The sequence below is a fragment of the Rhincodon typus genome, chromosome 10 (assembly GCF_021869965.1).
Source record: "Rhincodon typus isolate 14 chromosome 10, sRhiTyp1.1, whole genome shotgun sequence".
NCBI lineage: Eukaryota > Metazoa > Chordata > Chondrichthyes > Orectolobiformes > Rhincodontidae > Rhincodon > Rhincodon typus.
The window spans coordinates 51,062,551-51,077,397 of NC_063341.1; the positions used below are offsets into that span (position 1 = coordinate 51,062,551).

Below are 14,847 nucleotides of genomic sequence, written 5' to 3' on the forward strand. Positions count from 1 at the left end.
CCGATACAGTCATCAATGTAACGGAGGAAGAGGTGGGGTTTAGGGCCGGTGTAGGTACGGAAGAGGGATTGTTCCACGTAACCTACAAAGAGGCAGGCGTAGCTTGGGCCCATGCGGGTACCCATGGCTACCCCCTTTGTCTGTAGGAAGTGGGAGGAATTGAAAGAGAAGTTGTTGAGTGTGAGGACGAGTTCGGCTAAGCGGATGAGGGTGTCGGTGGAGGGGGACTGGTCGGGCCTGCGGGACAGGAAGAAGCGGAGGGCCTTAAGGCCATCTGCATGGGGAATGCAGGTGTAGAGGGACTGGACGTCCATGGTAAAGATGAGGTGTTGGGGACCGGGGAATTGGAAGTTCTGGAGGAGGTGGAGGGCGTGGGTGGTGTCACGGACATAGGTAGGGAGTTCCTGGACCAAGGGGGAGAAAATGGAGTCCAGATAGTTGGAGATCAGTTCGGTGGGGCAGGAGCAGGCGGAGACAATGGGTCGACCAGGGCATTCAGGTTTGTGGATTTTGGGAAGGAGATAGAAGCAGGCAGTGCGAGGTTGGGGAACGATGAGGTTGGAGGCCGTGGGTGGGAGGTCACCTGAGGTGATGAGGTTGTGGATGGTTTGCGAGATGATGGTTTGGTGCTCAGGGGTGGGGTCATGATCAAGGGGGCGGTAGGAGGAGGTGTCGGAGAGTTGGCGTCCGGCCTCGGCGATGTAGAGGTCAGTGCGCCATACTACAACTGCACCTCCCTTGTCCGCGGGTTTTATGGTGAGGTTGGGATTGGAGCGGAGGGAGCGGAGGGCTGCACGTTCTGCGGGGGAGAGGTTGGAGTGGGTGAGAGGGGTGGAGAGGTTGAGGCGATTGATGTCTCGACGGCAGTTGGAGATGAAGAGGTCGAGGGAGGGTAGGAGGCCTTGGGGTGGTGTCCAGGAGGAGGGGGTGTGTTGGAAGCGGGAGAAGGGGTCAGTAGAGGGAGGGTTAGGTTCACGGTTGAAGAAGTAAGCGTGGAGGCGGAGGCGGCGGAAAAACTGCTCTATGTCCAAGCGTGAGCGGTATTCGTTGATCTGTGGGTGGAGGGGGACAAAGGTGAGCCCTTTACTGAGGACTGACCGTTCGTCCTCAGTAAGGGGTAGGTCTGGGGGGATGGTGAAGACTCGGCAGGGCTGGGTGCTGCTGTCTCCTCTGGAGCTGCTGGCTGTGGAGGTGGTGGGCGGAGCTACGTCGGCGTCGGCTGTGGGCGGAGCTGTGTCGGCGTCGGCTGTGGGCGGAGCTGCGTCGGCGTCGGCTGTGGGCGGAGCGTCGGCAGCGGTGGGCGGAGTTGTGCCGGTGTCGGCGGTGGGCGGAGTTGCGCCGGCGGTGGGTGGAGTTGCGTCCGCGTCGGTGATGGGCGGACCGGCGTCGGAGGTAGGAGGAGCGGGGTAGGCGGCGGCAGTAGCGGTGAGGGTGGTTGTGACTTCAGTGTCGGTGGCAACGGCAGCGATGGTGCTTGCTGTCCCGGAAGTGGGGAACCCGGCGGTGGCGGATGTGACGTCATCTGTGGGTTCTCCGATAGTGGCCTCATGGCCAATGGCGGCGGACCCATTGTGGGGAAGGTCCTGGGTACGGCTGGGGATTTGGGGGGTGGAGGAAGCCCGTTTTGGGTGGTAGGCACCAGTAAGTTTACTGTACTTACGGTTTTTAGTGTCCAATAAAGCTGAGTAGAATTGGGAGTTCAGGTTGTGGATCCTACGTAGAATAAAAAACAGGAGAGGTCCTTTGCAGGTCTGGGAGAGGGAGGCTCTGAGCTGGCGTAGGCTTGATTGTAGTGCCTGGAGATGCCGGCGCATTGCTGCAAGTGTGTGTTTCAGGAGTCGCAGGGAGAAACGCTTCTGAAGGATCTCAACCCCATGAGTGTAGATATTATCACGGTTGGGGCCAAATTGGGAAGGCTTGAATGTGGATTGTAGTCCATTGGGGATGATCTGGGGAGAATATCTTTTATTTAAAAACTGCTAATGTTTATCTGTCAGATGTGTACGAAACATTCACAGTGAAATGTCTGCATAGAGCTGGAGCTGAGAATTCCTGTGTGTACTACTTCTGACAACGTTTGAAATATAACTTAAGCAAATATCGTAGCACTTCCCTTCTCCCAAGTTAATGCTATGGAAACAAGTGTCAGTCATCCCAGATTGCATGTCGACCATTTGCTTCCAAACCTACTGTACCAGCGGTGTTTTGCAATATCTGCTTTGAAAGGATCTCCTGAGAACTGCTCATATCATCCCCAAGGCACTGAAACAATTGAAGGCAAGCCTATTTAGTGACAGACTTAGTTCAGCTGCTTTAATTTCCTTCTCTTTAACACATACGGGAAAAGAATAAAATGAAGGCCAAAGTGAAACTTAGTCATCCTGAAATTTCACAAGCATTTTAAAAAAATCTTCACCCTCCCTATGTTTGGTGCTGTCCAAAGACAAGGATACCACCCAGTACGTAATAAGGAAATATGAGTGTTTACAAACAACTCTGTAACTAAGGAGCTTTTCGAAATGCTTCAAAAGACTTCTTCAACAGTGCCTTCCAAATGCACAACCTCTACCAACTAAAAGCATAAGGCCAACATGGGAACTCCACCATCTATAAGGGGAGGCGATGGCCTAGTGGTATTATCACTGGACTGTTAATCCAGAAACCTGGATAACATTCCAGGGACCTGGGTTCAAATCCTGCTGTGGCAGATGGTGGAATTTGAATTCAATTAAAAATATCTGGAATTAAGAATCTAATGATGACCATGAATCCATTGTCATGGGGGGGGGCAACCCCACCTGATTCACTAATGTCCCTTAGGGATGGATACTGCCATCCTTACCTGGTCTGGCCTATATGTGACTCCAGACCCACAGCAATGTGGTTGATTCTGAACTGCCCTCTGGGCAACTAGGGATGGACAAAAAGTGCTGCCTAGCCAGTGATATCCTCATTCCATTAATGAATAAAGGGGGAAAAAAAATCTCTATAAGTCCCCTTGCAAGCTCCTACACCACTTGACTCAGAACAAAAACAAATTTGCTGGAAAAGCTCAGCAGGTCTGGCAGCATCTGTGAAGAAAAGAAATCAGATTTTTGGGTCCAGTGACCCTTTCTCAGAAGCGTTAACTCTGATTTTCACAGATGCTGCCAGACCCGCTGGGCTTTTCCAGCAACTTCTGTTTTTGTTCCTGAATTACAGTTCTTTAGGTTTCCATTTGATTTGGAACTTTGAACCTTCTTTCATTGTTGCTGGGACAAAATCCTGTCATTCCCTTCCTTACAGCACCGTGAGTGAACTATACAAAATAGACTTGAGGCAATTAGGAATGGGCAAAAGACTCTGTCCTAGCCAGCAATGCCCATATCCCATGAAAGAAAAATAAAAAGTACATGCAAATATGACAGAATCACAGCAGTCGTTGCCTTGTTAAGCCTTAAGTATGAGTTGTACATATGAGGATCTCACAGACTGAAATTAACAAATGAGTAGTGGGAAATTGTGCTTGGCAATACTGGTTGAAGTATGAATTATGGTCACCATGTCAGGAAATCACCTCACTCTTGTTTAAATTGTCTGTGGAATCTTTAATATGCAGCATCAGTATCAGAAGAGGCAGATGGGATCTCATGACTCATCTAAAGGTCAGCACCCCTGAAAAAGCGACCTCGCCTACATCACAGAACCAGAAAATTGTTACAGTGCAGGAGAAGGCCATTTTGACTGGTTACGTTTGTGCCAGCTCTTCAAATGAGCATCTCACCTCATTGCCATTCTCTCGCCTTCGTGTTATTTTTTAAACAAAAATAGTCTGATTCCCTTTCGAGTGTTTCAACTGAACCTACCTCCGCCACATTCTCAGGCAGTGCACTTCATTTCTAAATTACATATTGTGTGAAAATTTTCTTTAAAATAATTTTTGCTTCATTTACAAATTACTTCAAATTTGTGTCTATGAGGTCTTGATCTTTTCACAAGTAGGAATCAATTCTTCCTATTTACTCTGTCCAGATCTCTCATGTTTTTGAATAGTTCAATCAGTTTTCCTCTGAACATTCTCTTCTGCAAGGAAAGCGGTTACAACTTTCCAGGCTATTTTTATAAGTGGAATTCCTTAGCACTGAGTGCAATCTCGTAAACCTTTTCAGCATACTCTCCAATGCCTTCACATCCTTCCTAAAGTGCAGGGCTCAGAACTAGACATGACTGCACTGAAATGTCAAGTTCCCAAGTTCTCGACAATGGCAATTGTGTCTTTTGGATAACATGCTAGCAATTGATTCATTGAGTAATACAGTCATACAGCATGGAAACAGACCCTTCGGTCCAACATGTCCGTGCTGACCATAATCCTAAACTAAACTAGTCCCACCTGCCTGCACTTGGCCTATATCCCTCCAAACCTCTTTTATTTATGTACTTACCCAAATGTCTTTTAAACATTGTAACAGTACCCACATTTACCACTTCGCCTGTAAGCTAATTCCGCGCACAAACCATTCTCTGTGTAAGAAAATTGCCCCTCACGTCTTTTTTGAATCTTTCTCCTCTCACCTTAAAAATATACCTTCTAATCTTGAAATCCCCCACCCTAGGGAAAAGACACCTGCCATTCACCTTATTTATACCCCTCACGATTTTATAAACCCCTATAGGGTCACCTCACACCCTCCTACGGTCTAGTGAAAAATGACCCAGCTTATCTAGCCTCTTCTCATAGCTCAAACCCTCCATTCCTGGCAACATCTTGGTAAATCTTTCCTGAACCATCTGCAGCTTACTAATATCTTTCCTATAACAGGGCGACCAGAATTGGACACAGTACTCCAGAAGAGGCCTCACCAACGTCCTGTACAACCTCAACATGACATTCCAACTCCTATACTTAAAGGTTTGAGCAATGATGGCAAGCATGCTAACTGCTTCTGAAGCCACCACGTCTACATGTGATGCAAACTTAAAAACTTAAAAAAGAAATACGTACCTCTTTAAGGCCTCTCTTTTCTACAACACTACCAAGGCCCTACTTTTAATTGTATGATTCCTGATTCAAACTGAGAGTTGTGCTCGATTTGATCATTTCACTGCTACAGTTTTTTTTGGAAAGCAGCAATGCATTGGTAAGAGATAGTAGGAACTGCCGATGCTGGAGAATCTGAGATAACAAGGTGTAGAGCTGGATGAACACAGCAGGCCAAGCAGCATCAGAGGAGCAGGAAAGCTGACGTTTCAGGCCTAGACCCTTCTTCAGAAATGGTAAGTGTGCATTGTGCTGCAATGCCCCTACTGTAGAATGGTAGAACACAGACTCCTGAAATGGTAAGTTAAGAAAGGGAAAGTCATTGGCTGAGCATTGCGTACCTTGAAGTATTTAAGTCAAATGCAGTTTTTTAATTTGCTCCTGGGATGTGGACGATGCTGACAAGTTGATATTTATTGTCCAGTTGAGATGAGGAGATGGTAATGGATCTCTTCCTTGAATCATTATACTGGTCAGTCAAGTTTAAATGAACTGAAAAATTCAAAATTGTGATGGATCAAATATGGGTTTGAGTGCTCCTCACTTGCTCTCTTAGCACTTACTCACTTTGCATCTATTAGATGCTCATACTGTCTCTCCCTTTCCTTGCCTTGAATTTTTGTGTTTTTCTGCTTCATTCAGAACTTAAAAGCTTAGGCTACTTTTTTCTTGCGATACTGTTTAGCACAGACACAAAGTCAGGCAGCTTGACATGGTTGTCAGCAGTGGTCAGTCAAAGGGGTGGACATGGTGCTGTATGGCACCATGCTACATTATGTCACTGTTACACCGACACCAAGTGCCAGCAGGAAAGTGGCAACACACCTCCATTGCTTCAGCCTAAAGTCCATGACTCAAAGTTTAAATAGACCAGTCCTTAGTCTGGTCGAGAGAGACAGCCTTCAGCCAAGGGATGCCAGCACAGTAAATCTAGGGTAGTGTCTGATATCAGTCTAAGGGCTTGGACATGGCCAGTTGGCCACTTGGTGTGGACAGAGTCAGGGGTTCTGTATCATTACAGCTTGGGAATGGCGACAGTCAGTCAGTCCTGCAGATTCAGTTCAATCAGGCCAGGAAATCATGGTAGGTCAGTCAGAGAGATCAGTCAATGGCCAGGTCACCAAACTGTTGGACTCTTTGTTCAAGTAATTTTAGGAGATGGGCCACCACTCAGTCCTGGGGGCCACTCAGTGAACTTCAAGAGGGACTGTCAGGGGCCACTGCTGTGGTAAGAAGTTTGGGAAAGTCAATTGTGGGGATTGGACGTAGCATATTGGGATGCAGAGGGGACAATAATTGTGAAGGGAGGCAACTCAACACATGGGAGGAAGACGATAGTGCATCGGACGATATGGGTTTTTGTGGGGGGAGGGAGTGGTATATCATAGTCACAACCACCCTGGCTTTGATGTGGGAACCAGTGCAGCACAATGGTTGGCATGGCAAAGCTGTAGTGCTGGGGTGAAGAAACAATGTTGGGAGATGAAGGAATGGGTGGAAGCTCAATACTAATGGAATCAATGTGGAGTGCAAGGAAGAAAAGAACATGGAAGTTGAGGGGGAGCCACATGACTACCAGGCTGAGCTTGCAACTCACTTTGCCAAGTGTGGCCTGCATTTGCCTGCCATCCTTATGTCAATAATAAACGTGCAATGGGAATGGAAAATGGCTGCGACCACACCAGAGTCGTGAGAGTAAGTATTTCTTTCTCTGGCTGAGCAATGTGAGGCCCTTCAAGGGGCAATTGCAGTAATCAAGCACTTTCACAATACAGGTTGAAGTCATCCATAATTATAGTAAGGTACATGTGACTTGTATACAGTGTCCAACTGTGTGGGATACAAATCAGGGGCTATTGTGGGACATTGGTGGTGTCCCTACCTCTGAGCCAGAAGACCCTGGTTCAAGTCCCACCTGCTGTAGAGGTGTATAGTTACATCTTCTGAACAGGTCTTCTGACACAAATCATGGTCACAAACAATCATTATTGTTACAAAATGATCATAGAGCTGATTTCCGCTTACCTTGACTTCTATGTATTAAATGCAATGCTGCCTTTCCTTGGTGACCTGGGGGACAAAGTATCAGTGATCGTACTGTATTTTCAATTGCCTTCTGTATTTTATGCCATGTGGCTTGTGCGGCATACATTAGAATAAGGTTCCTATGTCCAAGTTCCACATAGAAATATTCTATTGGTCCTCCACGTCCTATTCTGTGGAGGACAATGCTAAACCGTGATTTGTGTGTGATGTGGATGCTGACTGCTCACATTATGAAGGACCTATTTTGTTTCTCCAGGAACCCCAGGAGCAGCTATGATGCCTATATTTTTGAAGTCCCCTGTTCTTACTCAGTTTCAAAGGTCAAAACATTACAAGAAGCATTAAAGGAGGCAAGGGCTATTCTGCACAAACTATGGCTGATGACTTCATTATGAAACCTCCTGACTGAGGCCAAGTATAGATACAGTGCAGTCCATTCTTCAACCAGGGTCACCATAGAGCAGACGATAGACTTGCTTAACTCAGTCTGCAACGGGGGTCAGCCAGTACAATACCACTTCATCCAAGTGTGCTGTGCATTGCACAACTGAAGCAGGCAGCAAGGAGATGTGATGGAATCTGTGGAGTTGGAACAGCAACAGCAGTCATTTAGGAAGGAAGATGAAGAAATTAAGTAGGAGTAACACCACCTTCAGCATGATCGAACAGTGCAGTATCAGGCATAACACAGCCAGACAGGACTCAATTGGCATTCAGTTCCAATAGATACAAGCTGGGTGAAATCATTATTCATTTGTTTTCAATAAAAGGCAAACAGTCCCTGTCTGTTCCCAAAACCAAATGTAACTTTTCCTTGTTTTTTATGTGCTTTGCTATCGTTGAATGAAAGTAAACATTTTCAATCATTGTAGGTTTTGCAGTATGTGCTGCTCCCACACTGAACAATGAGAAGATGTTACGTCATGCTGGGCATTAGGGAAAGAATAACATTACTTTAGACAGCATTTAAAGATGCTATGGCACAAAGGATGGGTAATCTATTTAGGTTAGTTTTTATACCTGCAGTTGCAATACATGTTGATCATAGAGATGGTCTTGTAAAATAACAATACTGTCACGAAAACCGAAAGAACTGGAAATACTATAAATCAGAAACAAAAACAGAAATTGCTGGCAAAGCTCAGCAGGTCTGACAGCATCTGTGGAGAGAAATCAGAGTTAACATTTTGGGTCAAATGACCCTTTCCCAGAACTCAATGTTATGAATGTGAACTTATGTTTACAGTAAAGTGTTGGCTGTACCGCTGACGTTCCCTCAGAACCATTCCTTTTTTGTTCCTCTCACACTACATGGACTGTGAAGTGCAACTCCTGGCTGGCAGTGCTTGACATAGTGCATGTCTTAGCTTTAAAAATGATGCCAATGCTGAGAACCCCAGGCAGTCCCAGCAGTTATGAGTACTTATGTCATTGCTAAGCAGCAGATGGGGCAACATAGAGGTGTAAGGCATAGCTAATGAGGTGAGCTGTGGAGAATGGCGTGGACAAACTCGCTGAAAGCCATGATGAACACCCTTCCATGAAACTCCCTGAAACTGATGCTTAGCCAATTTCTGGAAAATTCAGCCCTGTGTGCTTTCTGTTAAATTGCTGTTCTCACCTCGTTAGAAATTAAACTGATTGGGTTGGGTCATGCTTCTGAAGCTTGATGAGCTGCTGTAATGCCCTGTGTATAGTACATACCACACCAACTGTGCACTCATGATCCATCACCATCATCCTTCCAACGATGAAAAATGATTACAATGCAGCAAATCAAATTTACCAGGGATGCAATAACTTCAAGTGACACATTTCTGGCTAAAAAGACAAATTAGGTGAGTGGCAAGTTCTGCCATAAGTACTGTCTATGAACTGATTATCAGGTATTGCTATGGTCTGTTGTTTTTGGTGCGGGCACTTGTTGCCAAGCTAAATTAGCCAATGACCATCTTGGTGGCACACACCCACCCACAGGTGAGACTGCCACTTTCCTGAATCATCTAGTACCTCCAAGAGGCAAAATTCCCTTCATGTCACCAGTGCACAAATTTTTGATGCAAAGCTTTGAGCAGCCTACTGGTCATCTTGCTCCAGCTATCTTACTATGGAAAAGAATCCTTTCCATTTACGCCTGTCTTCCATCTTGTGGATGTATGTAAGCCAATAAAAGTTGCCTGTGCTTGATGAGCATCAAATTGCTTTGGAGCTTGCCTTCATTTGTGGTTTTATCCTTCCAGCAGATACCCAGAATGCCACAAACAATTAAAGTGACCCAAATTCTTGGAACCTTCTGTTGTGATAATTTATCCAGACAAGGAGAAAATCCAGAAAGGCAAGTTTAAGAAGCAACAAGGCAGAAGCACACATTCAGATGTCATGCCTCTGACTGAAGCTAAAAATTAGCGCAGTTTCAAAGCAATTCTTTTCTTGGAAACGAACACGAATAATGGTTTTCATGAATCAGCACCATATTTTGTGCTCCTTTCAAAGAGATCTTTTTTCCTGAAACTGTGAACACTTTCTGGAATCTCCAGTCAGGGAAATGGCCTCTCAGTGACCTGACATTAACCCTCCCCTGTCAAGCCCTTTAGAATTTTATATATTGCAAGTGCAATAAGAGATAATGTAAATTAGCTGTCAATTTGCAATCTCCTGTTTTGCACGATCACCAGAGACAATATTAATATCGACTTATCCACTCCAACCGGCACTACAACTTTATGCTTTGTAAGAAGGAGTCACATATAAGTCAGTATATGTACACCATAGATAATACTAGATAAAATGACGAATTTTACAATCTGTCTGAATACATGTAGGTGATTGCCACTGACTAAAGGAATACCCATCTCAACTGTAACCTGATGTAACCAGAGTTCTGAGGAAGGGTCACCGGACCCGAAACGTTAACTCTGTTTTCTCCTCCACAGATGCTGCTAGACCTGCTGAGCTTTTCCAGCAACTTTGTTTTTGTAACCTAATGGTTTTCTATAGCACCTACGTTCTTGTGATCAATACAATTGCATAGAAACTATAATTTATTTGATTATTCTATGTTTGTTAGTGAAGCAGATGGTGAGCCCAGATGGCCGTCAGCGGTGAGGGTCTCAGCCCAGCGCAGGGACGTACGTGTCCTCGTGGGGAGTGAGGGTCCAGTGCAGGGGGAGAGTGGGCCCTCATGGGGAAAGACCAGCATGGAGCGACTGTGGGCCCATGGCTTAAGAAGGACTGTAAAGTTGAATTTTTAACTGTATTTCTTTATTTTTCTACTTTATACTGGGAAGAACTACAATGTTGAACTTTTAACTTATTTCTTTATTTTCCTATTTTGTACCCAAGATTTTTTACCTAGGTACCTTTGTATCAATGATGGCTCCAGGAATGGCGACATTGTATACTTTTCACTGTACTCCTGTACTTCTGACTACCTAAGTACATGTGACATTAAATTTTAATTCTAATTCTAAATCTAAAGGGGAAACTTCAGTCAATTAACTCAGGTCTGTTTAATCTGTTTTAAGTTATGGGTAAACTTGCCGAACCTGAGTGGGTTTAATGTTCCATCAAGTTGTTTACAAATGTAACTTGGCTAAACAGCATTCAGTCTGTATAGATGTGATGCATCACCTCTCTGTCAACAGACTGAGTAAACTTAGGCATTTGAAACTTCTCAAAATGCTCAAAGAGGAAAATAAAACGGCAGTTTTTTCATAAGGCTTCCTTTTTCTGACTCAACTATACTATTGTAACCTCAGTCCAATAGATAAAATATATGTGTGGGTGGCATATGGCTTTTCAGCGCCCCCTGTTGATAATTCAACAGACAATAGTCTTACTGAAGGAGACCTTTCACTTTGATGGTACTGTTTTTGATTTTGCTGCAAAGGAATAATATTTCAGCAGCATTGTTATTTTTCTCTCTGCTCCAATATTTGATTACCTCCAAATCTCATTTCTCGTAAGTGCAAAAAAACTATCTCCTCATACTTCTGCAAAAACCTATGTCAATAAACCTTGGATACTCATTCTTTCACCTTCCCTTTGGGAAGGGAGTCACCTTCATTGAGCAAGGATTAGAAACCTCTAAGACAGTCCTTTGCCAGATCCTCTACATACAACCACTTGTCAGATGAATAAACATCCTATATTGTCAATCAGAAACTATCCAAAGATGTGCAGGTTAGGTGGATTGGCCATACTAAATTGCCCATAGTGTCCAGGAATGTGCAGGCTAGGTGGATTAGCCATGGGAAATGCAGTGGATAGGGTAGGAGAATGGGTCTGGGTGGGCTGATGTTTGGAGAGTCGGTGTGGACTCAATGGGCCGAATGGCCTGCTTCCACACTGTAGGGATTCTATGATTCTATGAAAACCATTGATACATCAGTTTGGCTGCTTGGCTGCTGCCACAAATTTATGGATGAATATTAGAAGGGAGCTGGCAAAGCTGGAAGTTTTTGCATATTTTATCTGTACATGTCCTCAAGTGCATGACCATTGGCTCAAATTTCTTTTCCAAAAGCACAATACTATATTACATTTTAATTCCACCCTCTCCCCTCAGCAGTGAATTTGGGAGGGCCATTTATTCAGGTTAGGTAGGGAGCTCCTCATCATAGGAAGTTCATTCAAGGGAGGATGGTCGAAGCTGGACATCCTGCCCCTCGACTACTTGAAGCTCATCAGTTACAAACGTAGGCATATTTAAGGGCGTCATTTTGCCCTGGTGGGCCGACCTGTGGCCGTGGGTTGGGGGTACTGATCCTCAGATTCCAGCATCCTGTGCCGCATCAAAGACCTGACTGGAGACAAGGGCAGACCAGCCAGAAGAGTCCCTTCTGTCCTTCAGACTGAAACCCTGCCCTTCCCACTGTACCAGGGCCCACCAGACTGGCCCCAATGAGGCCACCTCACTTACCTGGGCTCCAGATCCTGCATTGTTGCACTTAACCTCGGGTTTCATGCAATTCCAGCATGGGCTCCTAAAAGTGGCCATGCCAAGGTTGTCACTGGTTCTTGAGATGGTGGATGAGGCATCACCGCAGCCGTTGAATTCAGTACAGTGTACTGTAGATCAATTTGGTTAAGTACAGTACACAGTATCCAGGGGTGTCTCCCTCGACCTACAAATGTAGCTTTTTCACGTTAAACATACAGCCTTAGAGGTATTACATTGGTTCCTAGCAAGAAGGCTCAAAACAGTGTCTTTGCCCATATTGGACTAGTTATGCCCAGATTAGGGTATGCTTAACCTCATTGCTAAACCCAATCTATCTTACTATGATTTATGGTTATTAATGTAAAAGCCATATCGTTTTGTCTTTTTTTTTCTGATTTTGATTGCAGACTGAAATAGGAAAAGGATTGTTTTTGAAATGAAAGATTGGAGAAGGGATGCTGCGCTCCTTAAAAGCAATTTACTGAAATTTGTTGTATGTGGTGTTTAGACTACTGGTTAGTCCTTGCAAGCAAAAGGGTCATCTCAGCAAACTTATGGGCAGAGGTTACTGAACTGACTTTCTGGTTTTGTTCCCCTTCACCCATAACATCAATTTATTTTTTTTTAATTTGTCTGTATTTGTATACGTAGGGCTTTTTTTTAAGAGGATTCGAGTTTTAACTGGTAGAGTTTTATGTCAACAGTTCATAATTGTTTACCTATAACTGGAATCTATTTCTTTATAATGAACTGTTAGGTTCAGGAACCTAGTCTTGTGTTTCTGTTCGCCTGGGTCTAAATAGACAGGTAAATTGGGGAACTTTTGAATACCTTGATAAAATGTTTAAGTTTTGTGATGACTCCCGGATTAGTGGAGCTTGATTTCCTGCAACACTACCCCAATGAAGTGTAGCAACACAAATCCCTTTCAATTCAAAGATAGTCACTTGATGAGCTTCATCCTAGTCAGTCCTTTGCACTTTTAAACCAACTCGATAGGATCAGGTTTTCACTCCATTCATAGAAACTTACAATACGGAAACTAGACACTTGGCCAAACCAGTCCGTGTCAGTGTTTACACTACATGGAAGCAAATAATCCTAATCATGTTTGCCCATCCTGTTTTCAAATGTCTTCCCTAACACCATTTTCTTTCATTACTTATCCAATCTGGTTTTTAATGTTGACATAGGTCCTGCCCTAACCACTAACACTGTAAGTAATTCTGCTGCCTTACAATTTTTTCGTATGAAGCAGTTTCGCCTAGCATCTGTTTGAATGTTTTACTTATTGGCTTGGATATTAACACGAGTGGGTTAAGTAGGCATAGCGTTATGTTTTGGGTGGTAGACATGGTCTGAATATCACCACATTTTTAACTCTTGAGCAATTGTCATGACCATGTCCTGAGTGAAATAACATTTGATATAAATAGCAATATGAAATAACATTTCATATGGACACAGAGGTCACTGCTGTCGCATGTTACAAGAGCAGGTAGACCCAATATATTATCCCAGCCTGATCTGGCAAAGTAGTGTGTTTGATTTCCAACTCATTCCAGGGATCCAATTCCAGGTTAGATCCAATCCAGTGTCCAATGTTGTGGGGGGGGGGTGGGGGGGTGTGTGTGGTGGATCTTGGTGGACGGGGGCATTTCTCCTGGGCCCTCAAATAGTGCTGGAAAGGCACTTAATCTCCAAAGCATCTCTCACTTTCTTTCTACTGTTGCGGTTCCTGAGACCTGGAATCTCATACAGCTTTTGTAAAACCTGTAAAGCAGGTTAAATCAGAGGCAACTAATCTCATTAAAATTTTTAAGTTACCAATAAATTGCAACCTGGGACAGAATTGGTGCCTGATCTTTATTCCTCATTCATTAAACACTGAAGTGGACAAGTTGGAGGCTGATTTGGTTGGAATTCAGACATTTAAATTTGAAGATTTTCAAAATCCGATCTGATGTCAATGCGCCCATTTTTGGTTGTTGCCAATCGGCTCACAGATTTCTTCTCCTGTGTTGGTCTGTTATTCTCTTTCTACCCTCATAAGCAGTATTTAGTTGTAGATTTTCTTTCTGTATTTTTTACTTTTGTTGATGAAGTTCTTTCTTCCACAATAATAGATATTGGTCAAGTTTTTTTTATTCCGCGATCAGCTTACAGTAACATCTTGCTATATTCAGTTGTCACGGTATTTCTTATTCACCCAGCATAGACCAAATTGATTTGACGGGTATTTCAGCCACTTGTGCAGTACAGAATCATTATGGGGAATTATTGCAAAAGAGGAAAGCTGTTGGTGGTTGGAGTTTCAAAATTCATGACACATTTTGTAGTATTGTTACTTTGGTTGTAACTCAGATGAGTAACAGAAAAGACTGATTGATTTGTGGTGGTTTTAAGGAGATTCTAAGTAAAAATAAGTTGCTATTGTTTGTTGACAACTGTTGGGTTCAAGTTAAATAAAATGCATGGGGCTCGTGGGAGTGAACCTCGTAGCCCGGATTCTCTGAAGACTTGCGCCACCTACAGTCTAGAGTTTAAATTGCACCATTAAAGTCTCAGGAAATTACAGCAGAAGTTTGTACTCTTATTCACATCAAGGCTAATTTCACTGGCCCTTTTGTGGCATTTCCTTTCTCACAACAGTGATTTTTAATAAATGCCAATTCAATTAAAATCCATGCTGGTTGCAATTTTGCTGTATGGCCATGGCCTTTGGCTTTGCTGCAACTTAATTTCTTAAATAAAACCACTGATGTATTCAGTAAGTTTGGTGACTTTATATTAAGTACCACCGAATTTTCTCTTTAAGGTATATGGCTGATCCTAAAAT

At 43.9% G+C, this 14,847-nt stretch overlaps 2 long non-coding RNA genes across 2 annotated transcripts in view; one reads left to right on the forward strand and one right to left on the reverse strand.

Moving 5' to 3' along the window:
* LOC125484257 overlaps window positions 1-1,710 on the reverse strand; it is a 41,372-nt gene extending 39,662 nt beyond the window's left edge. The window contains exon 1 of the long non-coding RNA XR_007263098.1: window positions 1,661-1,710. This is a non-coding gene — a long non-coding RNA (uncharacterized LOC125484257). The remainder of the gene's footprint in view (window positions 1-1,660) is intronic.
* Window positions 1,711-4,801: 3,091 nt separating this feature from the next.
* LOC125484258 lies at window positions 4,802-7,868 on the forward strand. Its single transcript, XR_007263100.1, has 2 exons — window positions 4,802-5,256; window positions 7,323-7,868. It is a non-coding gene; the product is annotated as an uncharacterized LOC125484258 (long non-coding RNA).
* The last annotated feature ends 6,979 nt before the right edge of the window (window positions 7,869-14,847 follow it).